Source organism: Dermochelys coriacea, chromosome 2 (assembly GCF_009764565.3).
Source record: "Dermochelys coriacea isolate rDerCor1 chromosome 2, rDerCor1.pri.v4, whole genome shotgun sequence".
NCBI lineage: Eukaryota > Metazoa > Chordata > Testudines > Dermochelyidae > Dermochelys > Dermochelys coriacea.
In genome coordinates, this window is record NC_050069.1 from 186,193,110 (window position 1) to 186,204,525 (window position 11,416).

The 11,416-nt window shown below is 41.9% G+C and overlaps 1 long non-coding RNA gene across 1 annotated transcript; it reads left to right on the plus strand.

The window, feature by feature from the left end:
- The first annotated feature begins 265 nt into the window (after window positions 1-265).
- Window positions 266-4,865, plus strand: LOC122458530. Its single transcript, XR_006278571.1, has 2 exons — window positions 266-384; window positions 4,483-4,865. It is a non-coding gene; the product is annotated as an uncharacterized LOC122458530 (long non-coding RNA).
- Window positions 4,866-11,416: the final 6,551 nt, after the last annotated feature.

Consider the following 11,416-nt stretch of genomic DNA (forward strand, 5'->3'; position numbering starts at 1 on the left):
ACTAGAAGGGACCTGCACTGAGGCAAGACCAAGTGTTTCAGTTCTTAAAAACTTTCAGTGATGGGGATTCCATAATCTTCCTTGAAAGCCTTTTCCAGAGCTTAACTACCCCATTCCTGCAGGCAGGGGTTAAAAGTGGCCAAGCTAGGGTGAGTGGGGAAGCAGCCACAGCTGGGGCCATGCCCAATCAGGCCACAGCTGGCCCTATAAAAGGGCTGTGAGTCAGAAGCTGGGGGAAAATCTCATTCTAGCCCTAGAGGGGGAAGGACTAGTTGCCTGAGAGAAGGTACCTGAAGTGGAATAGAGCTAGGGAAGGGCAAAGGGAGCTGGGGAGCTCTAGCCTGGTAAACCCCTAGGCTACAGGCCTTATTAAGGGCCCAAAAGGTACTAGGGCTGTAGAGTGACAGCCTGAGGCTAAGCAAAGGCAGCAGGTTCTGATCTCTTGCCAATGATGAGTGGCCCTTACTGACTGCAGTCTACTCCAGTGAGCGGGGGCTAGATGATGACTGGCAGTAGCCACTGAGGCAAGGTGGGGATAGAGGGTTGTGGGTTCCCCTGGGAAGGGAGACCCAGATTGTGGGTTACTGCTGGAGGCAGAACCCTCAGGTAAAGGGTACTGGGGTCTGGGAGGGACACGGGTGCCTGAGGCAGGCGAGACACTGGCCAGCCGAGGGCACTCCATATGCTGGAAAAAGAGCTAATTCCCAGATGACCAGCAGGAGGCACTGCACCAGTGAGTTGTTGCTTTGCAACATACCTGTACAGCTAGAAAGGGTTTTTTTCATGTCATACAGCAAAATATTAGACAATTTAAACTTCTAGAGAACTAGATAAAACAAAGCTAGTCTGTACAGAGGAAATTGGACACTATATAGTAATGGCAATCACTACATTGCAGCACTGAGTAAGTTATTAATTTGTGTGTGTTCAATGCAAAATTTTTAAGAAAAAAATCAAAGTACTGGGATTTTTAAGTTTAGGATTTAAACCCACAGAGTTGGGATATTCAGAAGTAAGGTGCCAATGCAACCTTAGTTCTAGTCACCTTGCCCTGTGATGCAGTGTCCATTCCATAATCCTGGGCAAGATTAAGTCCCTTTGATGTGAAACAAGTTTAAAAGAACTTTTACGGTTAATAAAGTCATTAAATAATTGTGTAAAATATCTGTTAAAAGGGTCGAAGATCATAGTTTCAAACAACAGATTTCCTCACCTTTTGTTAGTAACATTTTAGACTATTATAACTAAATAATTTTCAGCCTCTCCATTTCTCTTTACTAGTCATGGCATTTACTTTTTACACTTCTCTCAATTTGACCAATGAAAATAGATCAGTCAGTTTTACTTTCTGCATCTCCTGCTCTAACAGAATGCCACAATACTTGGTTTGCAAACGTTGCAGAGGAATGTTTAAAAGCTAGCTTCTAATGGAATTTGTATTTATTTTATTAGGATTACACTGACTTTGTAAAAATTTGATCTGACAGCATCAAACTGCAAATTGCTTGATGTTGTTGAAAAGAAATGAATCGGATGTATGTCATTAACTTTTTTTTTGTCTAACAAATATTGTGTATGGTAGTACTGTAGCTGTCATGGTGGTATTCTCCTCACAGCAAAGGACACTTCCCCCTGCTATGCTTTAACTTCAGTAAAAGTCCCTCTCACTACTGCACCCCACCTCAAAATTATCTCTGTGATATCTCCCAGTGCAAAGACCTTTGCAACAGTATAGGATTCACTGCAGATAGGGAACCAATGGTATATAAGACCCTGCAACAGATCCCAATCCACAAGATAGGCACTCTTGTCCCTTTCTTAATTCAGTTTCTCTACCCAACCAATTCTGAGTTTGTGTATATTTATGGTGACTCCCAAAGTGGGACTGGAGGAATTCTGGGTAGAAAGCTTGTGCAAATAAAACTCTCTCCATAGTTATATTTCCCCTGTTTACCAATAGATGGAGCAGAGAATTCCTTCCCCTCTGGAGCTCATGTCCATCTGGAGTTCTGGATAAATAGCTTATGCACATGAAGCAGCCCTGTGGCCATTCTTCCTTGTTCATCAACAGATGCAAACAGAGAACCCCCTCAAGCTTTTGGCCGGAAGGCTTATACACAATGAGTGCCATTAGAGGGCTCTCAAACAATTTAAAGGCATACTACTACACACGCAAAACTGTTCTGTATCTTTCTGCTTTACTGGAGAGTTTCTGCTTGGAACTTTCCCCATCCCTCCTCCTGCCTGGCTTCCTGCTATCAGTTTAAGAAAATTGCTCACAGATCCCTATAACCCACACTGGCACAACTTGCACTAAGCCTACAACAATTACAGTCCCTGTCCTCAGAGAAGCCTGGCAACTTCTCCCTCAGTGTTCCCCAAAGGGGACTAGGAGGAGGCAGAGCCATAGCCAATCCTCCTCCTAGCACATTGTCTATGGGGAGCAGGCTGCACCGTTCTAAAGGATGGTTTAGCCTGTGTTGTCCCATACACCCAAGACTACTGTGAAGAGATTGACTCTCCTCTACTCCAGCCAGTGGTAAATACCACAGCTTGGCCCAAAATGAGAGAGGCTCTGCTGGAGTCTGTTGCAGTAGAGCAACACCAAGAAACTTTTGGATATGTGTGACAGGAAGATTGCTGGGACCCTACTGGGAATGGAGGCTGCATGAAGTCTAGCACCTGTCTATGTGTTCATAGGGAGGAAGAGCCACATGTTGCCAGGAGTCTAGGTTGGGTGACTAGAACAACAAATAGGAGAGTTCTCAGAACCAGTTGAGGGGGTTAAAGTCAGGGCCACTAAGTGCGGGGACCTTATGAGAGACCAGAAGGTGAGTCACCAAGTGCCAGGACTGGCTCTTGGCAGATCAGCTGGGAAGGCAGGCCACATGGCAGAAGAAGTTGAAAGGAGCATGTAGCAGGGGAAATTCAAATTATTTAGATTGGGATAAGCAGCAGAATTGTTCCATGCTTAATTGAATGGAACCCAATCCCCACCTCTTTTGTAGTTTACCCTCCCAGTCCAGGAGTTCTCTGCCACATACACATTCTCTTTCTCATTGGGGTGTTCAAAGAATTCTGAGCCTCCAAGAGGACACATTTTCCACACCAAAATTCAGAAACTATATTTCACCAGATGATACAGAACTCTGAGCACAACTTTCTTTGGATTCTGTACATTAGCAGGTTGTCAAATTCAAAGGGGCAGATTTCACAGTGGCAGCAACATTCCTTTAGCAACAGCCACATTCTTCTGAGACATTTTGTTCTAATTTGAAAAAGGGTCATGCCTCTGGCAGCTTTGATTGGAGCAATGCACTGAGCCGTGTGCACAACACCCACTCTCTCATTTGAGAAGCAGCACTTTCCAAAAACAGCCTATAGAAGGGAAGCTCATGCATCTTCTCCACTAACCATATAGTTGGCTATAAAACTCAACCACAGCTGTTAGGTTAGCTGCAGCCCATTATTCTAAACTTCTAATAAAGAAAGCATTGCATATTAAGAGAAATGTCCTGCAGATGAGGTAGCTCTGAAGGGGGTCGCCTTGATTAAACTAGGTTGTTCTGCTGAGAAGTCCTCAATGTGCTCTCTTGGTTATGGCTGTTAGTGCGGCAGCAGGGTGACATGAATTGCCTTTTATGTAATTGGAAAACTCCCACAGAGCTTAGAAGTACTCATTTAGACAGACAAATCAATAAAGGAAATGGTAAGCATGAGAATATAGAGGGACTATAAAGTCTGTGCTGGGCCTATAGGCATCCACGTAATGAAGATTAACTCTTGCCAGTTTGCTGCAATTCCTGGCTTTGGGTTACACTGAAAGGCTGTTCCATTTCATTCTGCGATAGCGTTTCAGAGGAAAAAGCAAAACGCTGATGTTTGAAAACATAGTCTAGCCTTAGATATATTTGAACCAAGTAACCAGATCAGAAATTAATCTTCCCTCATTCCATTAAAAGGAAAAGAGAGAAAAACTAACTTGAGGAAATAGCATGAGCTGTGGCAGTGTTTCCAGAATGCTGTAATGTTGAAAGTTGGATTGTAATCTAGGGCTCCTTCAGATTTGGAACAACCACTAAGGAGAAATGAAGGGTGCTCATTTCCCACACCCTCAACTTTTTACTGTCCTTTCTGTGTGTGTCATGCCCTCTGCCCATTATAGTGCTAGGATTCATGTATTCTCTCTCTCTCTCTCTCTCTCACACACACACACTCATACACACACCAGTTTTAAAAATGAGATTGCACCACTGCTTCAAAACTGTTAAACAATGTTGTCAAACAATTGTTGGCTTCAAAAAAAATCTAAAAATTCATATAGTTATTTGGTTTGAGATTTTTTTCTCTCTCCTGTTCCTTTTTTGCCATTTCTTTTCCTAAATCTCCTTCACCACAGGTTTAATAATATGCCATATGCTAACTGACTTCAGGCATCAGAGAAAAAGCCCTGTTTAATAATGTAAATATCTGTTCCCCCAGTGATGCTAATGCAGAGTTCTATGCATAAATCACTGTATGCATTGATGGGAGATGAGATCCTGATGCCTACTTGCTGTCTTTACCCACTGAAATGAGGGCCTGATTTTCCCTCTTGTTTAGACCAGCATTACATCCAGGTAATTCTGTTTACCTTCGTGGGGTTACTCCTTATTTGCATTGGCATAATTCAGAGGAGAACCAGGCCCATTGTGCAAGAATGGGGGACTTTTCACAGTGCTGCCATGATCACAATCATTCTCCAGACTAGCTTTTAGACCCCTACTGAAGTGACTTGTTTCCTTTTGGGGGGCAGGCAGCAGTTTGTTTGTTTGTTTTGTTTTGTTTTGGTTGATTGGTTGGTTTTGGTTTTGTTTTTTTTACAGTAACTCTCAGTGAAATTTGGTGGAATATCATTCACCTTTCCAGCCAGGTTAGGATACTGAAGGCTCATAGTTTGTCCATGTAGTTCATGTGAATTTGTATTTTAAGCTAGAAACTTGGGTGGAGCTACACCAGTTGAAAATTTGGTCCTTTTTTTTATTATTTTTAACTTACTGTCTGCCACCCCAGCAAATTGTAGAGGAATAGCAACTTCAACTCCTATTGAAGTGACTGAGACAATGATTGGAACTTAGAGATTCAGAATTGCATCTTCAACATAAAAAGTATCCTTTAAGCTAGCATGCAACAAATATAACATTTTAAAATGAGGGAGGGACCATAATAGAAAAACCTTGTGTTATTCTCCGCCATGCAGGGGAACTGGGATCAAAAGAGACCTTAGGACTCCCACCCCTTGGACACATCTGTGACGGTCTTGATCTCCAGGAACATGGCTCCACACTGTAACAGAATGGGGGGCCATCTGCCCAGCAAGCCTGTTGCCATGTTGTTTCCACATTGGCCATTATTGTTGTCATCGCAATAAATCTTTAAGAGGCCTGCACAATCTCCACTCTGTCCGAATGTCTCTCTCTCCTTCCTGCTCCCATATAAGTGTTTAATGCTGCATCTCATCAGCAACCATAACAAATACACATTTGGAGCAGATGCACCAACAAGGGCAGGTAGGTGAAATTGTACTCCCAACAGAACAGCCCCAGTTTCTTTGATCAGAGCTTTCTCATATTAATTTCAAAACAAAGCAACTGAAAGCAGTCTCGGTGCCCCCTTAGGGACTTGTCTAGTTTTTCTTCCAGAGCTCCACAGTCCTTGTAGCTTTTCTTTCAGAGCTTCACAACCAGCCCTAGCTCAGACGTCTTCCCAGCCAACTGCTATTCCTGCAAGTGTCTCCCTCTTAGGCCTTCCACCGGACAGGTGCAGAGAGAGTCCTCCCCTTCCCTGATCCTGAATCTCTCTCTACTGAGTGATACTGCTTCTGTTTATAGCAGGTGCTGCTTTCAGCCTGCAGTCACTTTTCAGCCTTAAGGAACCAAGCCTTGGAAGACGGCATTGGAATATGCACTCATGTCCAAGAGCAGCACCACATTACAGGGCCCAATTGTGCAATTCTGACTCTCAGAGGGTAAAATTCACCCCTGTGCAGAGAGCCTGTGCAAGGTTTATGCACCACTTATGTGCCACCTATTGTGAGTACTTAAGTGGGGCATAGTATTTGCGTGACCCATTTGTGCCAGTGTGAATTTCACGCATTGAATAGGTTTTTTTACAAGCAGTCTCATTGACCTTAACAGGACTACTTGTGTGAGTAAGTACAACTCAATAGAAGAAAAAGCTGCACAATCAGGCCCTTAAACAAATTCTTGAATAAATCATTGCTGCATTGCCTTTTAGTTCACAACTCCCCACAGCCATCAAAACCAAAGTCTGAATGATCAAAACCAACAAACAAAAGCCAAATGATCCTTTAAAGGGGGTGCTTTCGTTTGCACTAGTGCTAACTTGGAAAGGAGAATGAATAATAAAATTAATGGATTTTTTTATGAGTTCCCTTTACTCTTATTGACAAAGTATGTGTTTTAATAAGGACTTTATATCCTCCTGCTTGATCCCACACTGAAGTCATGGTCCTGTGCTTTGGACATCAGTCTGTTGCCATGGAAATGATTGTAATGTCACAAATAACGCAGCACTATGATTTCACTGCAGGGTCAAAGAGGAAGAAAAAGGCAGGTCAGGAGGGAATAAGTCTTTAAGTACAAGTAGCTCTGGTTATTAGCAAAGCAAGAGAGAGCAATTATGAAAAATATGTTTAAGGCAAATGCATCTATACCTTACTGAGATAATTATGGACGCTTTCCCTGCAAGAAAAGTCGCTCTAAGTCATGACGTGAAGGATTTCATATATACCACTGTCTACCCCATCAGTATGTCAAACCCCACCCCATTTGAAACATTTCCCCCTCCAGGCGTACAGTATTTTTACTGGAGCTGCCCGTTTTGAATTCTGTTTCTCACTCATGCCCCTTAATGAGTTCATGCACAGGATTTGTTTAGACTTAAGTCTGTGGTGGTGTTTAAATTTGAGTTAATGGATTGCCAGTTTCCTCACTGTAGCTAACGCAATTGTAAATGCTGGTCTAGACGTTACACAAACATTTGTACCAGGACACAAACATTAGTGGTTTCCTCTTGGACTGAGGCCACAGGAGTAGACTCAGCTCACAGGAGAGGACATTCCAGAGAATCACATTTATGTTTAATTTTGGCCATTCTCTCTCTATACTTCCTGATTTCAGTCAGGACCCGGAGTATAGTACATCAGTGCAACAAGAAATTTTGTTGATGTAGCATTACCAGCCAGCTCATATGAAACTCCTAGGCCAGTTTTAAGCGTTTCACATAAAGTCTAAGATCTTTATCTTAAACTTTTGGGTGCTTATCTGAATCAAATTTCCAAACCTCTTGAGTCACACCTCAGTAATGACAACTCCTAACACATCTAGTGTCAACAAATGTATTTTGAAATATTCATAAAGAAAGTTGTGACCTCCAGAATTTGCTTTTATGCCTTGTTGTACTTGTTCTTGTGAGCTCTGCTTCAGGATTTTTGGGGTGGCCTTGAACTAAAGAATGAGAGAGGAGTTAGTATGCAGTTCAGTTTTAGACTTGCAGCTTTACTGAGCATGACTTTCTCCTGAAGGCTGCCAGATCTGGCAGGTCTTTACAAGCTCCCTTCCACATATCTCACTGCAAATGGTGTCCCCCTGCTACCCTGTCAAGCATTAGGAAGAAAAGAGGTGTCCACAAGACAATACAAAGGGAGTAGGCAGAGTGATTGAGGGGGATACAAAACAAAAGGAGAAATGTCTGCAATGGATCATTAAAACATAAGCGTGGGTTTTGGTAGACTCTCCACCATCGTTTGAGCTTATAGACTTATGTTTCTTCTGAATGCCAAGACACACACACACAATAAACTTGTAATTGCTTTATACGCATTTACATGTGTACACTCACGTTTCCTAACACTGCTATTTCATCTAAGCAAGAGAGCCTAAAGCAGCTGTACTACTTACCAAAAACTATCCAGAATTTACAGGCTTTTTGCCTCCAGATGTCTTTTAACCTGTTGGGAAGCCTCAGAATTCAGCAGATTAATGTATTTTGAATGTCATTCTTTAAAGGGCATCGCTACCAATGGTTCATTCACACTGCCGAGATTTAATTATCTAAATGAAGCGCCCTCCAAGAAAAGTGTCAGGTATTTTTTTTTCCAACTCCACTTCTGTTTGTATTTTTTTCCCTTCTAATTGAAATTAATTTCCCTGGCTGTTTTATTTTAGAAAACACCTGGAATGCGGTTATTATTTCAAAGAGGTAATTATGAAATTAGAAAGATAACCATGATATTTGTATCTTTAATTGCAGATATAAATAGGGACTAGAATGCAGAAATTGCTTACAGACATCTTGCTGGATTCTGCTGCAGAAAAACTGTAGAACTAGCTGCTGTTCTGGCATATTTCATTACAAAGAGACATAGATCAAGAGGTAATGCTTCATTGTAAGCATGGTTTGGTTAAAGTTCAACTCTCTGAACCTAGAATTGAATCAGACCTGAAACTTTGATGAGGCCATTCCACAGCTGAGCCATTTTTGCAATGCCACATCAATGGCACAGTGTGCAGGTAAGTATGAGAAAACCTTCTGAAGTTTAATATGGTAAATCAGTGGGACCTGGCAGAAGATTACTGGATCCTGCTGCTGATTAGACTGGATGTCTCTGATAATGACAGAGTAAGCCGGATAGAGCAAGGGATGTCCCAGATGAGGCTGAAAGCACAAGAGCAGAGCTAAGTGGGGAACCCTGGCCATTGCCTGCCAATGCTGTGCTCTTCCCTTGCCAGCAGTGTTAGTCTCTTATTCTCATGATCTGTAAAATTTACTCCTAAATTATAATTCTCACACACACACACACAAAAAGTCCAAGCTGCTGCAGCAGCAGTGGCAGCGGCTCAAGTTGCTGCACAAAGATCAAGAGATCAAGGAAGGAAAATACTTAGATTTTTTTAAGCTCTACAGAACAGGTCATTCTTTGTTCTATACCATGCATAATCAAAAGGGGCTGGGGCTGGGGCCTCTACGTGCTGCCACAATACAAATAATGAATAGCAACAACTAGCTGGATACCTACAATAAGAACAAGATGGGATTAGTCACCAACTCTTCCAGAAACACTCCATTATTTTAACTAATTGTAGGCCTTAGTGAAAGCTCTAATTAAGTGCATGTACAGTCTGAGGCTCTTTAGAAAGGCACTTCCTCCTCCTCCTCCTCCTTCTCTTCCCTGGAGATTGAGGCCAAGGGGCAGGTACCACACGAGTTGCCTGCTGATCCTGTTGCTCACATGACTTCATCACTTCCAGGTATTGATCTAAGCCCCTTTACAAGCCATGACTCCTGTGTTTCCAACTGTGTAATAAAAATCTGCATCAAAATGCATGACACACAGGTCGCTGTGGGCTAAAAACAACATTTTTCTTACAGAACAGGAAACCTGACAGTGTCAATGGAGGCTAGTTATCACAGTGTTGTTTTGATCCCTCTGCTGCAATTGTAAATAACTTGCATGGGGCTTGTAACAGGGAATCACCATGAATCCATCGCATTAGCAATAAAAGCAAAGAGCTGTGTGTGCCTCTGTTGGTGGTAGAAGTCAAACAGCCCCTGCACCTTAAAAACTCTATGCCTCCCTAAGTGTAAAAGGCAGGGGATAAAATGCTGAGTTTTTCTAGAATGATCATTAATTATGGCTTTTTTTCTTCTAGTTTTAGTTATCAGTCAAGATTTTTGTTAATGAAGCAAGATAATGATACATCACATTTCTCTTAGGGGCCGGCTGAGGAATTTATGTGCCCCCACTGCAAATGGCAAGATAGGATTTAAGGGGCCTGTGCAAGTGAGCTCACATTCTCTTCCACCTCCTTTGAAATATGGAGCTCAGATTTCACAGCCATGCATGGGATAGATAGGGAAATATATGAATCATGGCTTATGAGTCACCATTCTGTTACACCAGTTTTATATTTAAATCAATGCAGTCACACTAGCATAATATTGGTGTAAAGGTGATGGGGAATCAGGGACAATATTTATACCCAGACATTCTGTAAAAGATATTATGTAATTTGCAGCTCTGAATGTGACTTCCCCATTTTTCTTCATATTTAAGTCCATCATTTCCCAGCCTTGGGCACAAAGGAATTAAGAGGAGTCAGAAAAGGGTAGGAAAGAGGGGAAAAAATGGATATAAAACAGAGAGCAGATATGACAGCAGTTGTGCTTAAGCATGGCACATGAGGTCACAAGAGGTGGTATTGGTATTATGGTGAGTGAAACTGGAGAAAAAAGCTCAGGCTTCAAGAGGGATCCAGTTTAGTGGGGCACATGAGGCTCTGGGGCAAGTCTGCTATCAGACAAACCCAGGCCTATCAGGATTTGCTGACCTCTGCATAATCAATAAAGATCTCATTCCTATAACTCTGCCTGCCTGTCGCATCCATTATTGTTAATAAAACAGTATCCCCCCAACATTGCATCTCAAGTGGGGGTGGAAAGCTCCACCAAAAAAATTGTATGGAACAACTGATGATGCCCACTCAGCTGTTGCTGCTTTCCAAAGTAGCAGTGATATTGTGGAACATTTTATACCTAATTTCCTAAATTAAGAAGGGAGAGAATTTGTCACCTTCACACAGGTCTGCTGCAATAACTGTAAGGTCAGAGTGTGAAGGACTTTTGTGTGTTCCTTTCATTCCTCAGAAAGACATATTAAATTTAGGCAGAGACTATGATTAAATTTTTATTGCAAACACACGGCCTGGCACAGAAGGATTGGTAATAAGATACAGAAACTCTCATCTTGAGTTCACGGGTTCAAACACGGTCATTGTTGGTAGTCATAAAAGATTATCATCATTTGAGAGGTTTTTTGAGGTAACCTGCATGAAATGAGCTAGTGGTCTCAATCCAGTTTTTAGTATACAAGTGTCCTTACTACAGTAGGCAGACTCAGTTCAGAGGCCAAGACTTGAGAGAGAGAATGAACTATTCTTTCATTGTGCGTGGTGGTCCCTCCATGTCAGTGTTGAAGCACATTGGTGGAGTAGTATAACAGATGTGCCCAGGATGTATTTTTTGTATTGATAAATGCAGGATGTCCATTTCCAGTCCTGTCAACCCAGCACCTTTAGCAAACCTTAAAAACAATTTCTTAAAATAATCTTTGTTCCCGCTATATTGTTCATGGCTCTGTACCATCAGAACTTCCTATTTATCATCTTCCTTCTAATATGTGCATGGTACATGCACAAATGGTGTTATGTTTCAAGGCAACTTTATACATAATTTCACTCTTGGTTTTGATAGAGGGGACAAAATATATAGCTATTTTAATCAAAAAATGTGCTAGAAAAAATAAAAACAGGCACACAGAGGAGATCTAGCATGCTGCTTTACTGGATCACAGAAT